Source organism: Chinchilla lanigera, unplaced genomic scaffold (genome assembly GCF_000276665.1).
Source record: "Chinchilla lanigera isolate Chin_1 unplaced genomic scaffold, ChiLan1.0 scaffold00103, whole genome shotgun sequence".
Lineage (NCBI taxonomy): Eukaryota > Metazoa > Chordata > Mammalia > Rodentia > Chinchillidae > Chinchilla > Chinchilla lanigera.
The window spans coordinates 3933774-3958107 of record NW_004955504.1 but is presented as its reverse complement, the minus strand read 5'-3'; the positions used below and the strand labels follow the sequence as shown (position 1 = coordinate 3958107).

The window sequence follows — 24334 nt, the reverse complement described above, 5'->3', positions numbered from 1 at the left end:
TGAATATCAGAGAAGATTTATTTTGCTCATGGTTTTCAGAGGGCTCAGTCCATGGTTCGCTGGCTAGAAGGTAGAAATAGCCTGCTGGAAAGGTATGGTGGTAAAAACTCTCCATGGCAGCGGTGAGGTAGAGAGATAAGGGAGGAACAGGGGACAAGAACACATCCTTCCACGTTACACCCCAGTGACTACCTCCAGTCAGGCCCCACCTGCTAACAGCTCACCTTCAAAAGCTCCTCTCTTTGAATACACAAGACTTTTGGGGGACACTTTAAGTCTAAACCATAACAGCTCGGAAGGTGGAGGAGGCGGGGAGAGGCTAAGGGAAGGAGGTGGCTGTGAGCCTGGGGCTAGAAGGAGCCCCACTGGAGAGGCAGAAGTGGGTGAGGACGTGCTCCAGAGAGATGACTGGAGACACATGGCCCTGCAAAATTAACATACACTCCAGAGCAGCAGTCAGCCCTGACCTGCAAAAGGTCTCACAGTATAGAGCTTTGCAGGTCCTGTGGTCTGTGTCACAACGATTCAGCTCTGTGGTCAGTGTGAGGAGGGCAATAGTCAGTATGTACATGAAGGTCATTCTTGGTATCACTGAACTTTATTGGGGCCCATGGGCCACTTCTTGTGGATCCCTGGTCTACAAAGATTCTTAGACTTGGGGTGCCTACATGTCTGCTGGGAGGCTGCTGAAAACATTATGGGTCACCTCACAGGCTTCTGACTTAGCAAGTCTGGAATGGGGTCTGAGCACTTGCATTGTTAAAAGGCTCCCAAGTAAGGCAGATGTATGCCTTTGGTCCTGCTTCCACTCAGTTCACTTATACCTACCTTCCTCTGACACTTAGTGCTCAGGATTTTGCCCAAAGCTGATACTCTGAGGTGTGGAGCTGTAGAGGTGGTCCATGGGGCTATGTACCTAGTCTACAGTGCTTGCAAAAACTACCTCACAGTTTGACGTCTTGCATCCTTGTCCCCCTCTCACTGTGCAGCTAGAACTTGTCCTCACTTATCTTCTGGCTGAGCTGGACTGAAATACCCAGTATCTGGTCCTCACTGAGAAATAGTCACAGGAGGCAGAAAGGATCTAGACATGTCATTATTTAAGACAGTAGTAAATGCAAGGATTTATGCAATATTTATAATGGCCAGGCATTCTTTTCAGGGCTTTAGAGACTCATTTACACATCCCAGTACCTACACAACTTAAGTAGCATTATTGTGCCCATTTTACTGATGGGAACGCCAAAGCATGGAGAGGTCAGTGACTCCATGGAGTAGATAAACTATGCTTTCCATTTTGCCAGTGTGTGCAACCATGCATGGAGAAGAAGAGGCTTGCTCAAGGCTCCTTGGCCCAGGGTTTGCTCATGGCCTTCTTCTCTCAACCTGGTACTTGTTTCATTTACTTTCCTCATCACTGGAACAACATACCTGACACCCACAACTGAAAGGAGGAAAAGTTCATTTGGGTTCAGTTTTCAGAGGGGTCAGCCCTTAGCTGGCTGTTGCCAGGCAAAAAGCGTGGTGGAAGGACCTGGCTGGAGGGAAACTGCTCCTGTCATGGTGCCCAGGTAGCAGAGAATGAGAGAGAGAGGGTGGGAGAAGGGAAAAGCATGGGAGATATAAACTTCCGGGTCACGCCCCAGTGCCCGCCACTTCTGACCAGGCCCTCCTCTCCTGACAACGTATTTGCCTGTAGTGACCCTGTGATCCAATCACCTTCAAGAGCCTCACCTCCGAGCACCTGCGCATTAGGATCTAAACCCTAACCCTGCCCAACCAGACGCAGGCAGAGGGCTGGAAGAAGCAGGCCTCTCTGGTGAAGCAAGCCCATCCTGCAGTCACTGAGTGGAGGAGAAGGGTCTACAGCTCTGAAAGAATGTGGAGCCCTGGCTGGTGATGGCTCTGCCCCTCAACGGCCACCTGGGTAGGTCATTTGCTTCATGGAGGACAAGGAACAGGTAGACTGAGAACCTCAGTCTTCCTGTGGAAGGCACAGGAAGTCCTCTCCCTGCTATGAACTCGCCTGAGCAGAGGTTGGCCTAAGTCGTCAGCCTAGGGCTTTCCATGATGCTGCCTACTGCTTCATGGAAACAAGCAGCAAGGAGGTCTCTCATGCACCCCGGAGCTCTTGGAATTCTGGTTTGATTGCTGCTGTATGCTGTGAAAGCTGAGGAAAGTTCTGGCAATATGGAAGTGTGCTCAGCTAACAACATGATGCTCAGTGTTTCCAACAAATGAGTTGCTACTGTCTGTAGAACACAAAATGAGAAAAAAATTGGGAACCATTATTGGAACCCAAATCAAAATGAAGACGTTGCAAATGGAAGCTGAAGCTTTGAAACTTCTCTGTCTCTGCCTGGAACTCTGAGCATTTTCTAGCAAAGTCAGTGGAGGAGGCTGCTATGGGAAGTGAGGCCTCAGAGACTGAGCCCCAGCTAAGGCACTGGATTTTATCCCATCTGCTGTAACTGGAGGCCTCTAACCTACTCTGTAACCTTCTTGCTGTGAAGAAAAACAATGAGAAGTGAGACTGTACTCTCTAGAAACTACCTCTGATGGGAACCACCAATCACGAGCATCATCAGCAGGATGCTGATCGCTCCTCTGAGTTTTTAATCTCTTAAAAGAAGTAAAAGGAGTCCTTCACTCTCTGCAGTTGGACGGAACATCTGTGTGCTGACCTTTGTGGACTTCAGCAAGTGCCTGATTTGGGTTCTGTGTCCGGTTGTGGTCACCTCTACCTCCACCCAAAGCCTCGGCTGTCTGGCCAACAGTCTGCAGGGAAGCTCAAAGCACACCGTTCTGGAGTGGGCTCCCAGGGAAGGGAGCGCGAGCACATTCAATGACATGACCCGATCTGTTTCGGGCATCCTGTTTTCACCCCTGAAAGCTTCCAGAGCAAACTTCATCTTAGAAGGGCAGAGAGAAATATTTTCTTCTTTTAAGGAAAACTACTCAACAGTCTTACTTTCGATGTGATTTTCAGAAGGGCATATTTCCCAATTCCTTAGATAACACACATTACACAATCCATTTACCACCGTGCCAGCAATCTGGCAAAGAGTCAGGAGAAGATTAAAAGAAAGTCTCCTATAACATGAGCAAAATGATCTGTCAGAAGAGCTTGACAGTTACTTTATAGGATCTTTTGTTCATAAACAGGATATTGTGCTTTATAAATCAGTTAGGCTCTGGCTGCATTCTAGGCATATATTACAGTAAGTCAATGAAATGTCACTGGAGAAAGTGTTTTAATTGAACTTGGGAGCAAAGAAAACATAACATTTGTGTGAGGTATACTAGACAGCAGAGCCTGTCTGGGTGCCAGGTGAGACTTGTGAGTATCTCGCTGCCAGGAAGGAGTCTAAAAGCACATGTGCAAATGTGGGTCATTTATCTAGTGGAACAGTTGCCCGCAGGACAACACCGCCCATTTCTCAGTAGCGTGTTGGCTGGGTGCAGAGCCTCTGAAATAAATGCTAATCCCCTCCCCTCAGATCAGCCTCCTTCCTCGGCTCCGGAGGCTCCTTACGGGACTGCACACAAGATGCAGGTATGGCAGCCTTCTGCACGAAGGCGTGCTCAGCAGCTTGGGGACAGCTTTCAGGAGGAGGGGTGGAAGGTGCTGCCTTCACCCTTCCCCCAGGCGCCTTTCTGCTTTACATGTGCCCATTTGTACATGTCTATCACGGGGTTTCAAGCCATTTACCATTTACACATTTGCTAATTGTTCCCCATTCTTCAGAGGTTTCCAGTCTCTGACGTTTTCTATCCATCTGTTCTACGAAAGTCTTTTCTATCAAGTTGAAAGCCCCTCCAAAAGATTTTCTAAGTTTTTTCCCCCTAATTGCCACTATAGGAACCTGGCTATCTGTTTGAGTTATCTTTTTACTTTGGCACTTTGTGGGAAATACCTTTCTCTGACATTACAAAAACAGCTAGTTTTAGTGCACATCATTGGGGATGCCTGAGAAATTGCAGGCAGAAGACAGGAAACTTTCTCCTTTTATCCTGTTTCTCCCTCCTTCCCTCACCCTCCCTCTTTGCCGTGATTTATCCCCTCCCTTCCTGTCTCCCTCCTTCCTTTGTTTCTGCCCTTCCTTCTGCCTCCTCCTTTTCCTTCCTTCCCCTCCCCTCATCCCTGCCTCTCTTTCTCCACATACTCATCCAGAGCCTGCTTTGTCTCAGAAACTATTCCATGCCCTGGGGTACAGCAGTAGACAACACAAAGTAAGTCTCTTCCTGGAGCTTCCATTTGAAAGGAGTGAGAAACACAACACAATAAGTGCAGATGATATATACAAGGAGTGATTTAAAAATGTGGTGTGTAAAAATATATTGCTGTCAATTCCCCTCAGAATGTGCTCCTCACTTTAAACACACTCATCCCATCTCTCTTGCTCACCACTTTGTGAGGCAGCTCTGGGTCTTCTTTCTTCATTTTTTGCTCAGTAGCCCTGTCCTGGCTGCCTCAGTGTCCTGAATGGATTCAAAACGTTTCCATTTCATTGTAATTTTTCCTTTAGGAAAGAGCTGCAAGTCCCACAGTGCCAACCCTGGTGACTAAGGCGGTGAAGGGCACAGTGCTGTGTGTTTACGAGTCTGTCTTTCCACTGGATGCCACCTGGCAGCAGCACTCACGGTCTTTCTGACCACAGTTTGCAAAGACACTCACAAAGGAGGGCTCCAGAGCTGCTGCAGAAAGCAGCAAGGACAGTGGATTGGGTGTGTTTAAAGTAAAGGGGAGTACTTTGAGGGGAATCGGTGGCAATGCACCTTTTAAGGTGATAAGCATTTCTCTTTAAACATGCAGTGTATTTCTTCATCACTTGTGTACACACTGCCCATGCGTTATGATATATACGCCTGTGTTCACATGTGGGTAGATACCTAGAGCAACACAGAGGTGCGGATGACATCCAGGTCCCAGCAGTGATGAGTGCCATGGTTGTAAATGGAGCTGTCAAGGGGGCCAAGTGCAGGGTGGGCGCAGTTCCACTTCGGCTGCTGGGACAGATCAGTGGATGTGAGCTGTGCTGGGAGTGAGTCAGCTCTCCAGGTGGCAGGCACTGCAGGAGGAGGAGGAGGGCACCGCTCCCTTAGGAGACCCAGGAAGCCAGTGTGACAGGAGCAGCGTGAGCCCGAGGAGTCAGAATGCAGCCACACAGGCCGCAGGGTTACACACCACAGCAGATACCTCGAGAAGAGGATCTCAGCTTGTCCGAGGAGATGGAAGCCCAGGAGGCAAGATGCTTGGACTCCGTAGTGAACGGTGGCTGGTGGCCTTGGGAAGAACGGACTGAGAGGCTCATGACAAGTGGAGGGAAAGCAGGTAAGAGGCTGGGTGGATGCTGCTGAGGAAAGAACGCCGTACATTTCTTCCATCGGGGAGGAGCGTGACTTAGAGGGAGGAGAAGAGCGCAGTGAGGACAGCTGCCAGGCTGGGAAGGGAAGGAAGGGCACTAGACACACTGACTTGGGGAAGACGGCAAGAACAACTTTGGAATGGCGTGGGCGGGGAGAGTCAGTCCAGTTTGGGATGTTGAAGTTTGAGAGTCTGGGAAGGGAAGCCAAGCAGAAGTGGAGGCACAGAGGAAGAGGGGACGAATTGCAGAGGGCTGTTGGAGCGAGGGGGAAGTGTGGACTGTCTAGGGAAGCACTGTCAATAGATTCTTTCCAGAACCACGCTGGTATAGTGTTACACTCCTGCCACAGCCTCTTCTTGGACTCTGCTCAGGCTCTGGTGCTGATTCTTTGAGCACGAAGTCCTTCCTTACTCCGTGCTCATCAAGGGCACGCTACACGGAACACGCATCACAGGCCCAGGAAGTTCCTCTTTTTTTTTTTTTTTTTTTTTTTTTGGTTTTTCTCCGGTACCGGGAACCGAACTCACGACCTTGCGCTTGCCAAGCAGGCGCTTTTGCCACTGAGCTAAATCCCCAGCCCCCCCAGGAAGTTCCTCTAAAAGGAACCTTAGAGCAATGCAGATGGAAGAAGGGAAATGCTCTAAGTTCAGATCCTAGGGGTTTGGGAAGTAGGGTTTAATCACTGAAGATGGAGATGTTCGAGGCTCCCAAGGCCAGAGCCCAGCCCAATGGTTGTCCCGGACACATAAGCAGTGTTGATGGAAGATCCCGTCATGATGTGATCAGTGGTTGATGGAGAGACGTTTGAAGGGATTTAATCTGAGTCTAGCTATAAGAAATGGCCTTAGACAGGGAAGCTTAGCATTAAAGGTTAAGAGAAGGTGCACCAGGCTGGACACAGCACACCTCAGTGGGGATTTCTACTCCTTTTCAGCTATAAAGCTCAGTTATTGCCCTGTCCGAGGATTTTCCAAATATCCTTAATTGCACTGCATTGGTATTCTGGAGATAACAATCATCCCCAGCTCAGTAAGACTTTGTAAGATTTTGTAAGATGCTAAAAATACTGGGCCTAGCACACAGGAGCTGCGAAATAATAATAATAATGACCTTGATAACGATAAGAATACACACCACCTATTATTGTATCATTAAGGGTTATGAAATTTTTAAAAGTAGATTCATTTTGATTCAAAGGAAGGTAGGAAAAAATCAGAGCACATTTTTTGGTATAGAAGAGGCATTAAACACAATACTTGCAATGACACTCGGGACAGGTACTGTGACAGAAAATTCGGCTTAGCTGCTCAAGCGGCCCTGAGACAGAAGTCCTGGAGCCAATCGGCAGGCCACACTTGGCGTTTTATGCTCTGTCTACTCTCTTGAGGCAAACAGAGAGGTTCAGTGCTTTTAGGGGGAATATGGTCTTTTGCATTTCAATAAGCATAACAACCATGAGCACTTGGGTGATCTGTTTAGGATCTGAAAATGGAAGAGATTTGAATTGTTTTGCTCCTGTCTTTGGGGAGGCATCAAAGAGGTCATGGGAGTTGTGGAAGTTTATAGCTTTAAAATGTGATGCTGGCATTGCTGCCTTCTGGAGCAGGCACCAAGGGGAATGGCTTATCTGAGTAAACTCAGCGGGAGCTCTTGGCTGTGACCACAAATCAGCAACTGCTATCACACGTAGCAGCCTTCTTGTCCCGGTGCTCTCAGCCTAGGGCTGTGGTGCAACCTCTGGGCTGTCCATTCTCCTACCACCTCCCCAGTTTGTGCTTCGCGTTACTGTCTTCATGGTTCTCTGACATTTTCTGTGAGTTGCTTTGAGAAGCTGTCTTTGCTACAAGCAACAAGTCCTAGAAGACTCACGACTGATACAGTCTTAATGCTAAGACCCAAGATTGCTGTGGAATCAAACTGCAGTGAGCAAGCTTGGGGTCACAGGACCATCTGTGCAGTCGGACCGCAGTGCATTCTTGGCTCACCCTCCCCAGGCTGAGCTTGAGGGGTCTACACCTGCTTCAGTGGACCCCTGTGTCCCCGACCCTGGGGCTGTGCGGCGCTGCACACACAGCTCAGCTATGCTAAGCCCGTTTGGGGAAAGGGTGTGCTAGGACACGTACACAAAGTGCTGAGCAATTAAAGACAAAATACAACAAATGAGAACCTGATTAATGTGTAAATTACATTGTAATCAATTCTACTTGTTTGCATGGTTTGAGACAGAACACCAATTTTCAGCCTTTAAAGCTATCCCAAATATAGTCATTCCTAAGAGCATCACATCGCCTCCTTGGAGGTGCCAGGGCTGAGCAGATCCGCTTCCGGTCCTTCCCAGCCTCTGAGGCATCCACATTCACTGCTATTTCCAGGCTCTGTGAAAGAGAATGGAGGCCAGAGAGTTGCTTCAACTACAGTGGAATCAAGATGTGCCCAGAGAGGAGGTAGCGGCAGAGGGAGAATAGGAAGGGGACAGGGGAGAAGGATGGCTTCTAGGTAGGAGGCGGATGACATGGACCTTCTGGGGAGGGGACAGACCCAGAGCCTGGGAGAGGGGGTGGGAAGGGATGCAAGGTAGAGGTCAGGCATCTGGGCGGGAGAAGGATGGCTAGAGAGGAGGGCAAGACAGGAGAAGCCAGAGGAGTAGCAGGTGAGAAGAATGACTGTCAATACCCACCAGGGCTCCCTGTTAGCTGGGTGTGGAGCGTGTCTGTGTGTGTGTGTGTGTGTGTGTGTGTGTGTTTCCATACTCTTCCAATGTACAGATGAGGTTGGGCTCGGTGAGGTGCAGTTACCAGCTCACACGTTAGTGGTGCTGCGCTCTGTTGTGGAGCCGAGTTCTCTTGGCTCCGAAGTTCACCTTGCTGCCTCTCAGGACCTGCTCCCTCCTCTTCTAGGAAGAGCTGGTGCAGACGTCTGCAGACCCAGCCTGGCACCATCCTCCCCTGGCTGTGTCGCGATGGCACCGTGGGTCCTCTGTGTCAGTCCCAAAGCCGAGGTGTCCGGTCAGTGGTCTGCAGGGCTGCCTGCAGGGCCCCAGCTGACCTTTCCCCTGCAGAGACGGGCTTCCGGTAAACACAGGCCTTGGGCAGCAGGTACTGATGTGACTATGACCTAACGACGCTGCTTCTACAATTATTTGGTTTTTATTGAAACAAGTCATAAGTTTTAATCATGTTGAAAATGTATTTTTAGCCCAATTCAGAACGTCTTAAATTGAATGTTTTACATAAAACTTTGTTTAATTAGCATATCTCCCCACTACACAAGCCTCTGTTTGATGCATTCTGGACATTCTTTGCTTCTCAGAACAAAAAGATTCCCCACCCAAGTCCCTCTGCCCTGCTTAGATTCTTAAATCATGACCTCCAGTCTGCATTCTGTCTCTACCGATTTCTCCTGTGAGGATTCCGATAAACAGAATCAAACAGTGTGGCTTTCCGGCTTCATGTAACCTGATGTTTCTGAGGTTCTTTCATGTTGCAGTGTGTGTCCCTGCTTTGTTCCTTTTAAAGGTTGAATAATTTTCTGCTGTCTTCATACACCACGACTGGGCTGTTCATCTGTGTGAGCAGCCTCTGTCTTTCAGCTATGGGCCCGGTGCTACTGTAAGCACTCTCTGCCTGTTGTGTTGTCAGTTCCCTTGTGCTCATACCTAGGCGGGGATGGCAGGGTCTCTTCTCACCAATGCTCCTCCTTCTGCCAACTGCGTTCTGCTTCTACTACAGCAGGGGAGCCAAGTGCTGCCCTTTTTTCTCCAAGGCTCTGGCAGATGATTGCTGACTCATCCCTTTGTTTTAACTGGTGTTAATGTCACCTTTCACTTCAGGGGATCTTGGCTTGACTCAGGAGAATGACAGCAATCGATGTACTTATTTGGAAAACTTTCTCCAGGGACCTTTCAGGGAGCTCTTTGAAATAAGGACTCCATCCCATCACTAGAGAGAGCCTTTAAAAATCAGTGTCTTCATTCTAAGGAGAGCAAAGAATAGTCAAATAATGTTAAGTAATATAAAATTGCAAGATTAAAATACATGAGCCTGAAAATCATAATTCAATTTACACATTTTACACAGTTTTATAGTGGCAAAAGCAGATTTATGGGGAGAATATGCCCTTATTCATGTGTCAGTGGAGTAGAGCTTCTGGAAAGAGCTTGAGCTGGGAATTATTCAGAGAAAGATCCCCAACTATGAGGAGTTTTGCATAATTAACACTGAGGAGTTGCTTAGGTTTTGATATCTGACATATGGTGTGTTGAAGTCATTCCTGCCCTAGAGGGAGCAGAGGTTAAATGAAGTCCCAGGTCAGTGGTCACAACCTTGACCACACATGAAATAGCTTGGGGAGCTGTCGCTAGGGGAAGCCTGCGTTCCACCTCACACATTCAGCTTTCATTTGTCTAGGAGAGTAGCTGGAGCTTTTGTGTTTGATAAAACATCCTTCTCCCCTTGCACATTCTAGGTGACTCTGAGCACGTAGCACTGAACACCCCATCCAGGGGTCTTCTAGAAGTTCTTTCAAAAAAGTTGGTTTATTTGATGCTAGTGTCCAGTGTAACAGCTGAATTTTATATACACATATTTGCTATCTCTCCACCCCTACCTCCAAAAAAGCATGTGTCAACGCTCTATGTCTTAAACACTAATTTTATTTAGGGACATATAGAAGTTTGCATCTCAAAACACGGGCCTTGGCTGGCAGCCTTATTTTGTGCTATCTCATTAGACACACAGAACCCAAATAGATAAGTGCCCTTATGACAAGAGTAGCCCATGTGTAGAGCATTAATAGTCACAAGTGTATGATTTTCTGGGACACAAACAGATGATACATATTTAGGGGAATGTTAATAGGTGTTTCCTGGACCTTATGCCCATGATCATACCAAGAATGCTGTTGAATACGGCAAAGAAATATTTGAAGATTATAGATGATGCTTCAAAACATGGCTAAGTGAGTTTTGGTTTTTATTTTTTTTGTTGTTTTTTTTTTCTGGTACCAGGGATCAAACTCATGACCTTGCGCTTGCCAGGCAGGCGCTGTGCCGCTGAGCTAAATCCCCAGCCCCAGGGCTATGTGAGTTTTGTCAACCAAAAGCACATACTTATTTTATAAGATCCAGGAGGAAGGCTAGGATTTGAGTGGAATTGCCTCTGACCCACCTACCATGTAGACTAAGCCATATTTTGTCCCCATTCTCAGCAGAGGGTAGCTTGAGAAGACTGACAAAATGGAAGACACATATTTTTCATTTTTTTACCTTCCAAAAGAGAAATGATTGCATCCCAGACTGGCCACATGTTTAGAAAATAATTCACTTTCTTGTTTTATTCATTGCCTAGTAATCTACAGAGAAGGACAAAGGATGTGGCAAGTAGTAAAAACAACTTGGAAAACTTGCATTTTATCTGTGTGGAAATATGCTGACAAAGTCCTGGATCTCAGCAAACTCAGGAGGCTTTGGTCTGCAGTATAGAGTTTAGCTAGTGTATATCAGAACTTTCTGTGGACTTATGTAGAGCTTAGATACCTTGTATGATGCCTTGCCAATAACCTTTGCTGAAAGAGAAAAACAAAATGCAGATGAGGACCCACCAAGCTGAACTGTACACTGGCCATACATCTAACAAATGGTGATAGAAATAGTGATATCAGTAAAAATTAGTAGCCTAGGTAATTCACCACAGCTCCTCAGAAGGAGCCATTTCCAAGGACTTAGACTATCTAATGGAAAGATCTCTTACATAGACACCTATTAAACACCAGAATGAATTATTAAACAACATTTCCTGAAGTCTTTTAAAGGGGAATGAATTTTAATTTGCCAGGAGCACTTTATGGGATTCTTCTCAAAGGCAGCAGGGTGACTGCAATGAATGGCTAAGCACACTTGCAGCCGCTGGGTTTGGAAATTACATTTAGGAAACTGCAGTAGAGAGGAGTCTTTGGGCAAACAAAGGAGAAACGTTAGGGGAGGTTGCCGGGCTGTCTCATTGGGTGTGGATTGTGTTAGGAAAGTGTGACTTGGGGAAGCCGAAAAAAAGAGATCATCAATTTTTTCCTGCCACATTCCCAACCAGGGCTCTTTCAAACCTTTTCCTCTCTGTGGGAAGGAAGAATAAACAAAGAGAAGAGGAAAATGGGAAGGAGGAAGCAATGAATATATGATGGAAGGAAAGAAAGGAGAGATAGGAGGAAAGAATTTGGTATTTACTGCTCATTCCTGTGTTGAAAATGGGTTTGCCTCGAGAGTGTACTCATAAGTGAAATACATCAGACTCACATGTGTAAACATCTTATTGTCTCCCTGAAGTGAGAATCTGAAAGAATAAATATGGACCAAAATGTACAATAGATATTGTGAAATGGGAAGAAACTGTTCAAAAGGAAAGAGGAACTAGGGTGGGGGAAAGGGGAAAGGAAGGAAAAGAGCTACAAGATAGTTACACTACTAGTTTCCTTTAGTTCATTGAAAAGAAAGGCTTGTGCTACTATCATGTTGAGAATTTTTTATGCCCATATCTTGTACTCTGAGTAGCTACTTTGAAGATAACAACACACAATGTATTAACTACTGTTATTCTCCTATTACTTTGTTATAAAATTTTGTTTTATTTTTTGCATATAAAAAGAAAATGGGTTTACAATGTGTATGTCTTGTAGGATATGGCTGTGTGTTATCTGCATTACATAGGCAGGAAGGCAGAGATCCATACTCAAATATCCACAGTTTACCTTGATGACATGACCCGCTGACCTCAGAGTGCAAGTCCTTTCCATGGCACCCAGCTGCCCACCCCTACTGTCTACTCTCTTCTAGTGGACTCATCCATTGATGAGATCATAATTTGTGTCATTGGGAGGTGAAAGAAACAAGGGGTGAGCCCTAGTTGGAGACAGTAGGCTATGCAGCTGTGACCCTGGCACTATATTTGGTCCCTGGTTCCTTTCTCTCTGTCTCTGTCCCTTATTTCTGCTTTTTAGCTGTTCTGAGCAGCTTTCAACCCAATGCCCTTCTACTGTAGCTTTCTGCTTCACTTCAGGCCGAGAGTAAAAGAGGTGGCCAGCCATAGACTAAAACCTCTCAAACTGTGAGCAAAATAATTTTTCCTCTTTGAAGCTGTTTCCTTAGGTATGGGAGGTTGGTAATGAAAACCTGACCAACACAGAAATTGGTACCAAGAAGTGGAGTTTTCCTGTGACTATACCTGACTACCTTGGATCAGAAGATTTTGGAATTTGTTTGTAGAAGGGATCTAGAAAGATTTGAAAACACGGGCTAGAAAAAGCTTAGAGCACTAGAAGCAGAGCTCAGTGGGAAGTTCTGGTAGAGGCTCAGAGGATGGAATGCAAATAGGAATGTAGACAGTACAGACCATGTTGAGTTTTCAGATGGAAATAATGACTTCATTGTGGATTTGATGGGAGGTCTTTCATATTAAATTCTGACAAAAATCTTGTCTATATTTTACCCATGCTCTAAGGCTGTGTGAGGCTGAATTTAAAGGTAATGAGCTAATTAACATAGAGCAAGAAATTCAAGGCAACACAACATTCAGGTGGAGGCATAGATATTGCTGGCTGCTTTTGTCAGATTTACAGTGAGAATTTGGAGCAAAAACCAGAGTGCAGACGTTTGAAAAACTTGCAGTTTGGCTATAAGAGAAATATGTTTAAGGTTGAGATTATACAGGGTACAGTTGCTAAAGAGATTAGTGCTGCTAAGGAGAAGCCAGCTTCTTTGGATCAGGATAACAGGGAGGTGTGTGGAAGTAATTTCAGAAGTTGTGTAAACCACATGTATCATAGGCTTGAAGATGTTCAAATCCCGACTCCTTGGAAAGAATTTACATTGAGAAGAGAATTCCAGGATGCCCTACTCACTAAGTGCAGCCCAAAGAAATGTATCTCTGAGTTCAACCATCCAGGCACTCAGAGGCTGCTGCAGCCATGGTCCAAAGGGGCCTGGCTACTACCTGAGTGAACATCAGACCTTGGAGTGATCTATGTGATGCTGGTTTTGCAAGCATGCAGAATGTAAGAGCTGTGGAGTCATGAAGACTTCCACCCAAATTTCAAAGAAAGGTCTGGAAAGTGAACCAATGTGTGGCAGGGCCAGACTCTCATGGATAGCTCTTGAAAGGGTGATACATGAAGCTGTGACAGCAAAGCTAAAATTGTAGTAGAGAACTCAGAAAGTTGGAGATGCCAAGAATGCAGGACATCTACAGAGGAAATCTGTGAGCAGTGAGATGAGACAGTCCAAGAGAGAGGCCATATGGGCTCCAAATAGCAAAGCCATAGTGGTAGGACTGCCTGAAACTGTTGGAACTTACGTATCACATTACCTTGTACCATGGTGGCCAGAGATAGAGTTGCAGGATGTAATGCTTGTCTTGCTGCTTTTCAGTCTTGTTTTGGTCTGATTCTTTTCTGTTCTATTCCTCCCATTTGGATTGGCAGTATTTACTCTGTACCACTGTATCTTGGGAATATGCAACTTGATTTTTACAGGGCTCACAGCTAATAGTTTACCTCAAGTCTCAGAGAAGACCTTGAACTTGGAATTTGACCAATGCTGGAACTGTTGAGACTTTGGTGACTCTTGAAGATTGACTAAATGCCTTCTGTGTAATGAAATGTACATGAGTGAGGATCAGAAGTACAATTTCATGGCTGGGATACAAAACATTCCCTAAAAAGTTTGGGTTGAAGGCTTAGTTACTTTTGGGAAATAATTATGTCATGAAGGCTGTAACTTCATCACTGGATTAGTCCATTAATGAGATTATGATTTTTATTATAAGGAGATGGAAACAGGAGATGAGGCCTAACTGAAGGGAGTGGATCTTGAGGGCTGTACCTGGTTCCTAGTCCTTTCTGCTTTTGTTTTCTCACCCCTTCTGCTTCCCAGCGCCCATGATGTGAACGGATTTCCACCACCATACCTTCCACCATCATGTTTCTTCTTTGCCGTTGGGCTAAAAGAATAATGCAGTTGGCCAACTGTAGACTGCAACCTCTGAAGTCATGGGCCACAGTAAAATTTTCACCCTTTAAATGGCTTATGTCTGGGATTTTGTCACAGTGCTGGGAATCTGACTAATACACAAGTCCTCTTTCAGCTATCAAGAAAATGATGCATTCAGTTTTGAGGCAGATGATAAGAAACCACAAACTTGGGAGATAGCAGCCAATAAATAGTCATTAGTTTAAATTACTGTATAGGTGGGTTAAGAAAACGAAAATGCTAAATTACAAAGAAACCACTAAAGAAACTTAGTATTATTATTTTGTTGCCTTAATTCAAATTACCTGTAAGAGGATTCAACAGTACCTAAATTCTGGTTATCAAGGTGTCTGTAAATTATTCCATGTCATCATGAATGGTGTGGAGTTATACTCTAGCATTTCATGATCCTGACTCACTAGATTACACTCTGAGCAAAGCCACTGTCTCCTCAGACAGGTGACTGACAAAATCTCATCCCTCCAAGTTCCAGCGGAGTGGGACCCTGAGGCTTTGCTTCCCACGCCTGAGGCCCAGAGTCCTGGCCTCTTCTATCTCAGGGCATTGGTGATCCTGGAGATTAGCCCAGGGCTTAGAATCTCACAAATTTCCAGATACTGTTTTCTCTTAACAATTCTAGCAATGCCCTTCACTTAAAGGATATGGTTAGACTATCTCAGCAGAAAATGCTATAAAATGAATGGATTATAGCATCTCTTGTTTATTATACATCAGTCATATGATTAAATATCTTGTGAAAAATAGCAAGTGCTGCTGCTTTAGGAAATATTAACTTGTTAGAGGAAAAAGATTTAATTTTAATTTCCAAAAAGCAGTGATTCTTTCATTAAAAGACATTTGACAATTGTATGACTCTGCTCACTTTTACTCAGTATTAGCAAGTATAGATAACAAGGTCATTTTAGAAAGTGCCAAGATTCCCTTTCTCATAAGTGAGTAGCCTGAACTATGATTTTTGAATTGATCCTAAAATTAAATAGCTTCAGTGATATTACATCTCATAGAATCTTTACAGGATTATAATTTATAAAGCGACAGAAATTCTTGTCAACTCAGCATCTGGAGCAAGAATATTTTGCAATGCAAATTCTCGTGCATTCTACATTTATGCCTGTGAATTAGTAAAACACACAGCTCCCATGCTGTTTGCACATGCAAATCAGAGGACGGGTGTCCCTGTAGATTTTGTATTTGGAATCTTCACTCTCATTGTGCTTTGCCTATGTGAAAAGCAAGCTTATTTGATTATGTGAGACACAAATTACCTGGTGAGCTTAAGAATGAAACTCCCTCTTTTCCTCCCAAATCCCCAGAACACCTCCACAGGGGCTGATCTTTAGCGGATGCTTGATAAGTGTCTCTTGGGTATTCAAGATGCAAATTCCGAGAATCTGTAACTTTGCTTATTTGTATTAGCTTGCTAGGGTTACCACAACAAAGCACCACCAAATGGCTTGCTGAAAGAACAGAATCCTGTTGTCTCCATTTTCTGGAAGCTGGAAGGGTGGGATCCAGGTGTGAGCAAGGCGTTCTTCCTGAGGGTTTGGAAGAGAATGCGTTCCCAGTCATTCCCCTTGTTTCTTGTGTTTTGCTGGCAATCTGACTTTCCTTGGTGGTAGTACTCTGCATTCTCTTCACTTTGCATTCTCTTTTTGTCAAATTTGCCAGAATTTAAGTTCACATTCATATTACATTAAGGCCGCCCTGCTCTGGTATGATCTCATCTTAATTCATTACATTTGTAACAACCCTATTTCTAAATTAGGCACACTTCAACTGAGAACATCATGGAGAGTGATCACCACTTCAGACCAGTTTTTCCTGGTCACTTAAAGTCCTGTTTTCCACATGAGATGTGTTTTAAAACCGAGGTTCTTAGTGTTGGCTGCATGTTACGTTAACCTGATGGGTTTTAAAAAGGTGTGAAGCTCAAGTTCCTTCTCAGCTAGTTAAATTACAATCTCTCAAAGTATGACCAGTATTTCCAAAAGCTCCTCAGATGCACAGCTGGTTGACGACCACTTGTTTTGAGTGGCTGTTAGTTGGAGGTCCTCTGGGAGTCATTCAAGCCGGACATGCCTACTGCTGAAAAGCCGAAGAGGCCTTTGATCTGGAAATTGCTCCCTGACAGTTCTCCCTCCACACTCAGATTTGCATTCAAGGGCATTTGTATGCCATGTTAAGACACAGTGTGGCCTGGCTCCTGCGTCAGAGCCAACTGGAGGCATCAGACCAGGGAAACTGAACAGACCCCAAGAAGAGGCATGAGGATGATCAGCGAAGTAGGGATTGACAGCCTTGCTTGGGGAAAACAGGGGGAGCAGCCAGTAGCACACATACATAGCTCTGTGTGAACATGTCCACTGAAATGTAAGTGGGGCAGGGAGGACACTAAAGCCGGGTCAACAGCTCTGCTTGAGAAGGCAGGGAAATGCATAATGCAATTTTGAAGGCATTATCAGGAGGAGATAAAGATAATTGTGACTGTGGGAAAGGATGCCCTTTGGGTAACTGAGGAATTCATTCCTATGAAACACTCATTTCCTGACAATACTGGATGAATTCTGTTATTTTATTGAATAAATCTGCTATTTTATTTGCAGAATTGAATGAGATTTACTTAGGCAGTGAGAAGTTTATGCTAATTATCTTATGATGTGTCTTTATTACAAGTCTCAAGTTGGCAAGATTGTCTTGGAGACTTTCCTGTCCTCGGTCATTTCTCAGACTTTATTCTACTTCCAACAATATAATAAAAGGTTGCTAAGGAGATTCACCTCAGGTGGACAGCTAAACTGAAGGTGCTTGATTGGAGCCAGACAGTTACAGCTCCTTTTCTCAGTAAGTGGGCAGTATTTGGGTCCTTTTAGGCATGGCACCTTCCCTCTGAAGTTCTCAGGGGGATTCTGGGAGGATTCATAGGGCTCTTGATAAGTCAGTGAGGGCTCTGTATTTGTTACCTGTGTGGCTGGGTGTGATCAAGGCTCCTGTGGGCAACCAACACGAAGAAAGCTTCTGAGAAAGAATGCGTACACTGCAGATATGCCCATGTTGTGTACAGGCATCTTCATGTATATGTACCAATCAGATGAGGCCAGTATAGTATTCAGGAGAACACCATCTGTTTTGCATTATTCCATCACATAAAGCAGAGTGGTTTGGATTGCAGGGTTTTCAAATTCTCCAAACAAAAGCATCAAGGAGGTATAAATGTGGTCAATAACGCTGACTAAGTGAATTTTTTTTGTTTTTTTTCCAGTTCCCAGGAATTGAACTCACGACCTTGGCTTGCCAGGCAGGCGCTGTGCCACTGAGCTAAATCCCCAGCCCAACTAAACGAATTTGAAAGACCAGTAAAAGGGAGGGAGATAAAATAAAACTTGAAGTTTTTAGTTGAAAGTTTATCTCAAAATTTTTTTTAAACAGACAATTTCTTTGGAGCTGTTACAGGTTCATAGCAAAATTGAAGAGAAAGTACAGAGTTAGTTTTTTATACATACCTGACTCCACACACGAATAGACTTCCCCACTACCAATATCTTCACACAGTGGTGCATTTATTAGAATTTATGAATCTATGTAACACGTCAACCTCACAAATATAGAATAACATGCATACACCACATAGAATCAGGTAGAGTATGTTCACTATGCTAAAATCCCCTGGGATCCACCTATGCATCTCTCTCCCAACACCTGGCAATATGATCTTTTTGCTCTTTCCAAAGTTCGGCCTTTTCCATAATGTCACAGAGGTAGAATCATACTAAGGGGCAAGCTTTTCAGATTAGCTTCTTTTGCTTAGTAATGTGCATTTAAATTTCCTCCATGTCTTTTCAAGGTTGAACATTTCATTTCACTTTAGCATCAAATGATATTGTTCTATTGTCAGGAAGAGCAACAGTCTATTCTCCATGTATCTACTGAAAGGTATCTTTTTCTGCTCCCAAGTTTTGGCAATCTTGCATAAACGGTTATGAATATCCATACACAGGTTTTTGTGTGGCTATGTTTTCAATACTTTTGGAGAAATAGCAAGGAACATGATTACTGGGTTGTGTAGTGAAAATATATGTGGCTTTGTGTGAAATTGGGGGAAAGGCTTCCAAAGTAGCTGTGCTGTATTACACTCCCTTCAGGGGTAACTGAGATTTCGGTTGCTGCACATCTTCACCAGCATCCCATGCTGTTCATGCTCCAGATTTTCTTCATTTCACTGGATGTATGATGGATTGCTGTTTTAAGATTTTTTCCCCAAACACATAATGGAATTTGTCATGTGAGTAACTCCTAGGATGATGTGTATTTTAATGCCTTTGGCCTATATTTTGAGTTTTTGTTTTCTTATTGTTAACTTTTTAGTGTTCTTTGTGTATGCGGGGCAATAGTCCTTTGGCAGAGGTGCCTTTTGCAAATATTTTATCCCAATGTCTGGTATGTCTTCTCATTTTCTTGATATTGTTTTTCATGAAGCAGAATATTTTTATTTTAGTGAAACCCAGTTTATCAACCATTTCTTACATGAATCGTGCCTTTTGTATGGTATCTGAAAAGTCATTAAAATACATAAGATTATCTAAATTTTCTCCTATGCTATCTTTTAAGGGTTTTTTTTGCTTCACATTTAGATCTATAACCCTTGTTAATTAACTTTTATGAGAGGTGTAAGGTCTGTGACTAATTAATAAATTTTTGCATGTATATATTCAGTTGTTTCAGTATGTTTATGGAAAAGGTTATATTTGCTCTCCACCTATGCGTCTCTTTTCTGGTTTGTCAAAAGTCAGCAGACCATATTCATATGAATCTGTTACTAGATTCTCTACTTCATTTCTATTGATCTTTTTGTGTCTTCTCTGGCCAATATCACACAATCTTGGCTACATTAACTCTTAAGGTTGGGTAGCCTCAGCCTGATTACCTTTTTCTCTATCAACATTATTTTGGCTGTTTTGAATATATTTGTTCCTCCTTAGTTTCTACAGCTATAAAATAACCTGCTAGGATTTAGATTGTGTTTGCTTTGTGCTCCTAGATCAATTTGAAGAAAATTGAAATGTTGATAATACTGAACTTTCTCACAGTAAAAATGCAGTCTATCCGTTTATTTGGTATTTAAATTTACTTTAGTAGAGTTTTGTAGTCTTTCTCAAACAGATCTTGTAATAATTTGTTAGATTTATCCCCATGCATATCATTTTGGGTGCTTATATAAGTGGTGTTGTATTTTTAATTCTGAATTCCACCTGTTTCTTATTGACATGTAAGAAAGCAGTTGATTTTTATATATTATCATTGTATGTACAGCTTTGCTATAACAACTTACTAGTTTCTGTTTTTCATTGTTGCTGATTCTTTCAGATTTCTACATAGATAATTGCAAATAAGGCAGTTATTCTTAGTTGTTGCAATTTGTATGCCTTCTGCTTTCTTTTTTCTTCTTGTCTTATATTAGCTAGATCTTTCAGAACGACATTGCAAAGGAGAGATGCAAGGGGACAGCTTTCTATTGTACTTTATATTAGTGGGAAATCTAATTTATTACCAGGAAATACTGTGTTGCTCTCTAATCCTAGTTTACTGTTTTCATCATGAATGATCTTATATTTTATCAAATATTTTTCTTAGATCAATTGATATGATCATGATTTTTTTTTTGTTAGAATCTTTTTTTATGCAGAAAAAAAAACACCAAAAAAAAAAAAAAAATCAGAAACAAAGAAACAAAGTTTTCCAACCACAGGTAGGATGGGTATGGCTAGGGGGAGGTATCTGTCCATCCAGCCCCAGCTCCCAGCCCATGTGGTTTTGGTGCAATAAGCAATATGGGGTAATGGCCCCCAAAGTAAAAATGGTGTGTGTGTGTGTGTACACGGGAATGAGGGTGTGCAAAAGCAGTCCGGAATGGTGGGAGGGAGGTACAGACGAGGTCAGTACTGGGCAGCCGCAGGTGGGAAGCCATTTCATAACATTTCTTGTTGATCATACCACCGTGGACACCTTCTTCGCCCATCAGCAGGACCAGCATCTTGGCGTCATGGTGACAGTGATGTTGAAGGTGCGTCTCTACTAGTGCTCTTGGTACGAAGATCCACGGTAAATTCCCCGTCCTGTAGCAGTGAGTTGCTGATCACAGCACATTTCTGGCCCCCAAGTGTCAGCCTATTCACAAGAAAACTTGACCAACAAGGACACCGACTTCAGCTGGTGTGATGTTGACGAAGGCTTTCCCAGGGACGGGGACAGTGGCCCAGACAGAGGGCGAGTCCTTGTAGTCCACGGTGGCGCGTCCTGACGGGTCCTGTCCGCCCTAAGGTTATCGATGTAGGCATTCTACACGGCCGAGGCCTTGGTGCTGGGGCTGCTGTTGGCACTGCTGCCTGGGGCCGCGGGCTGGACGCGGGAAGGCGGGCGCGGATAGGAAGAGAGCTCGGGCACGCGCTGCCGTCCGGACCTTGGCTGTGCTAGCAGTACCAGTATTTTTCTTTTTACCCTGTTGATGTGATGGATCATATTAACTGACTTTCAGATGTTGTACCAGCCTTGTATTCCTGGGTTAAAGGTCAAGTTCTTCTTAAAGGTTAAGTTCTTCTCATACCTTGTGCACTTAATTTGTGTGTTAATATTGTGTGTTATTTTGTGTGTATGTTTATGTATTATTGTGTGTATGTTCAATATGTATTATTGTGTGCATGTTTAATTTTTTATGCAGAAATAATACATAATAATAATACATAATATTACATAATATACATATACACATAATAATACATAATAATAATACATAATATTACATAATATACATATACACATAATAATACATAATAATAATAATACATAATAATTTTAAACATAAAAATTAACACACAATAAATTGTGTGTTAATTTGTGTGTTAATATTGTGGTAATGAATTTTGTCTTTATGTTCAGGAGTGATATTGAGTCTATTGTTTTATTTTCTTGTAAATGTCTTTGTTGTTATTAGGGTAATATTGGCCTTGTGAAATGAATGAAGACATATCCCTTTGTTTCAGTTTTCTGAAAGAGATCGTTGAGGGTTGTTAATAATTTTTCCCCTAACTATTTAGTAAGTATCACGAGTAAATCTACCAGGGTCTGCCACTTTCTGTTTTAGAAGGTTATTACTTATTTATTTGATTTATTAAATAGATATGGTCTATTTAGAATTTCTTGAATGTTTGGGTACATTGCGTTCTTTCAAAAAAATTGGTCCAGTTCATCTAGGTAATTTAATATTTTTTGACAGTGCTTATTAAGACAATGGAGAGTTCTCAAAGAGTTTAATTAAGACTTTTTTTGTAAACCTAGTTACTTGGGAAGCTGAGGTAGGAGGAACCAAAGATCAAGCCCAGCCCGGGCAACTTAGTGATTCAGTGAGATTTTATCTTAAAACTTTAAAAAAATTAAGAAAGGGCTGGGAATATAGTTCAATGTGAAGGCCCTAGGTGCAATCCCCAGTACCATAAAAACAAAACAAAACAAAACCTCTTTTTTTTTTCCTCCTATACAACAAACAGTACAAGTGCATGATAAGCACTGTGGTCAAAGGCATACAGTGAAAGAAAATTTTACTTCTTTTATCTTTTTGTTTACTTGATTGCTTGTTTTCAGACATTTGGCCAAGGAGAAAGATTTATTTATATAACAAAAGACATTCTGCAATAACCACTTAATGTAATTTAATAGTTATAAACAAATAAAAATCAAGGCATGCAAGCATACATACTTTGGGAAGAGTTGGCTTGACGATAGAATATAGAAAAGGAAAAAGAACAGAGGACTTAACTGACCCTAAGCTCACCAAGAATTCAGAGGGTGGCATTTTAATATTGACACAAAATTCTCAGCTGCATTAAACTAAATCAGAGAAAGAAATGGCTGTGCTTCCTTCTGCATCAGTTGTCTTTTTATTTGCAATTTTTAGGTGCTTTTTGCCAGTGAGTTAAGTAAAATTGACATTAACCTCATGCTATGAAGTCTTATAAACAGGATAAAAATATATAAAATGCAATACTTATAGCAACTATCATTTTTCTGTGAAACAAATCACCTTGTGACAAATCTCTTTGATAAGTTTCAAAGTCAAATATTCGGGTGATGCTGACATCATTTCTGCCTTCAGTGCACAGGTTTTGCATCTGCTTAGGTTTCTCCAGGAGCTCAGGAAAGGCTACATTATTAGAAATCCCTGTCTGAGTTATTAAGGGTGTTTCAGGGAGAGCACAGGGGTGTGAGGTAGGGATGGAAGGCAGCTGTGCAGGTGACTTTTGAGATAGCTGCCACACAACATGAAAAACTAACTGCTTCTTATACATCTATGCATATCTCCGCTCTCTCATTCTGAGGAGAGGGGAGAATTTAGCTGCTCATCTCCGTGGTTCACACATTTTCCTTTCAGGTTGTGTTTGGCTGTGGTTCTCTTAAGGAAGCCCTGAGGCAGGGGAGAGAGCAGGTGCTTTGCTTGGTGGGGGTAAGAAGGAAAAAGATAGGGAACAAGAGGCACTTGATTGTTTCGGTGGGGTTTATGACTTCAGTAGTTGCAGAGCCGGCTTCTGTGCCCAAGGCTGCAAATCCAGGAGATGTTAAAAAAACTGAAGTGACGTGTTAGACCTCTGGTTCATGCTTCCCAGAACCTGACACTGGGAGCAGTGTTCCTTGGCCGACGATGCACCTCTTCAAGGTATGATTTTAGAATACAAACATCAAACGTACATTTCCCACCTAGAGTAGGTGCTTTGTGAGCAGATTTCTGTGTCTTCCATTTTCTATAGCACCAGACAACTTCCCTCTAAAAATACATAAAAGAAATCAAGAAATAAATGACCATATCAAAGGGTAGAGAAGCTACCCCTCTCCTACTCCTAAGGGTACAGGAAGCAGCTCAAGAAAAGGAGAGACTGAAGGTAAATATGGCGGCCCTGGCGACCACAGTAGAAGGGCAGGCAGCTCCATTGCAAACATCCTCTCACTGAGGGTGGGTTCTCCCTTCATGCGAGTGCTATGGCTTGGATGTACTTCATCTCATGTGTTGGAAGCCTGGTCTCTGATGTGGAGTTGAGAAGAGGCTGCAGGACCTTAAAAGGTGAGGCTTAATGGAGGGTGACTGGGTCACTAGGAACATTGCACTTAGAAGGTGTCACGTTTCAGAGACCTGGCCAAATCCTCTGAAACCTGGGGCCAGAATAGAGCTCTACTTCAAGTTGCAGTTATCAAGCATTTTGTCCCATTGATGAGAGGGCACCTATGACAGAAAGGATTAAGCAGTTCTTATGGGACTCCACTAATTCTCTTGAGAGTGAGCTGTTATTATAGAGTGAGCCCCTATAGAGGAAGCTTCCCAGTCTCAGGTTCCTATCTTGCTTTCTTCCTTTCACACAAGCTCCAACCCTTTCGAAGGCCCTCCTGGAGCTGAGCAGGAACCCATGCCATGTCACTGCACCTGCAGAAGTCAGAGACAAATAAGCTTTCCTTCTTAACAAAGTATTGCACCTGGGTGTTTTGTTATAGCAGTGGAAAATGGACTAATGCAATTGATCATTTACCTTTAAGTATCTTTTCTATATTTGGTTATACAACATTCTACTTTCAACTAATGGGTTTTAAATAACCACAATGAATGTAAATGTTACATGTCATACATATGAAATAAAATTAATATTTCATAGTTATTTTTAACAGAGAAAAAACATTGTCCTCTCCTCAGGAACTCTTATGGGTTTAAATAGAGGTTTAAAAAATATCTCCCAAATTACACTTTTATGAAAGTGTATAAAACAATCTGCTTTGTTCAAATGATCATTTATTAAGAAGAAAAATGTGTCTAAATATAGCTCAAATTATCATCATCCAGTTTGAACATCTCAAAAACCAGTCATGCTCATTGATCAACCAGCGATGAAGGTGATTTTTC

At 43.1% G+C, this 24334-nt stretch overlaps 1 pseudogene; it reads right to left on the bottom strand.

Annotated features, from left to right (window-relative positions):
- Positions 1-20916, bottom strand: part of LOC102023500 — an 88362-nt pseudogene extending 67446 nt beyond the window's left edge.
- Between the last annotated feature and the right edge of the window lie 3418 nt (positions 20917-24334).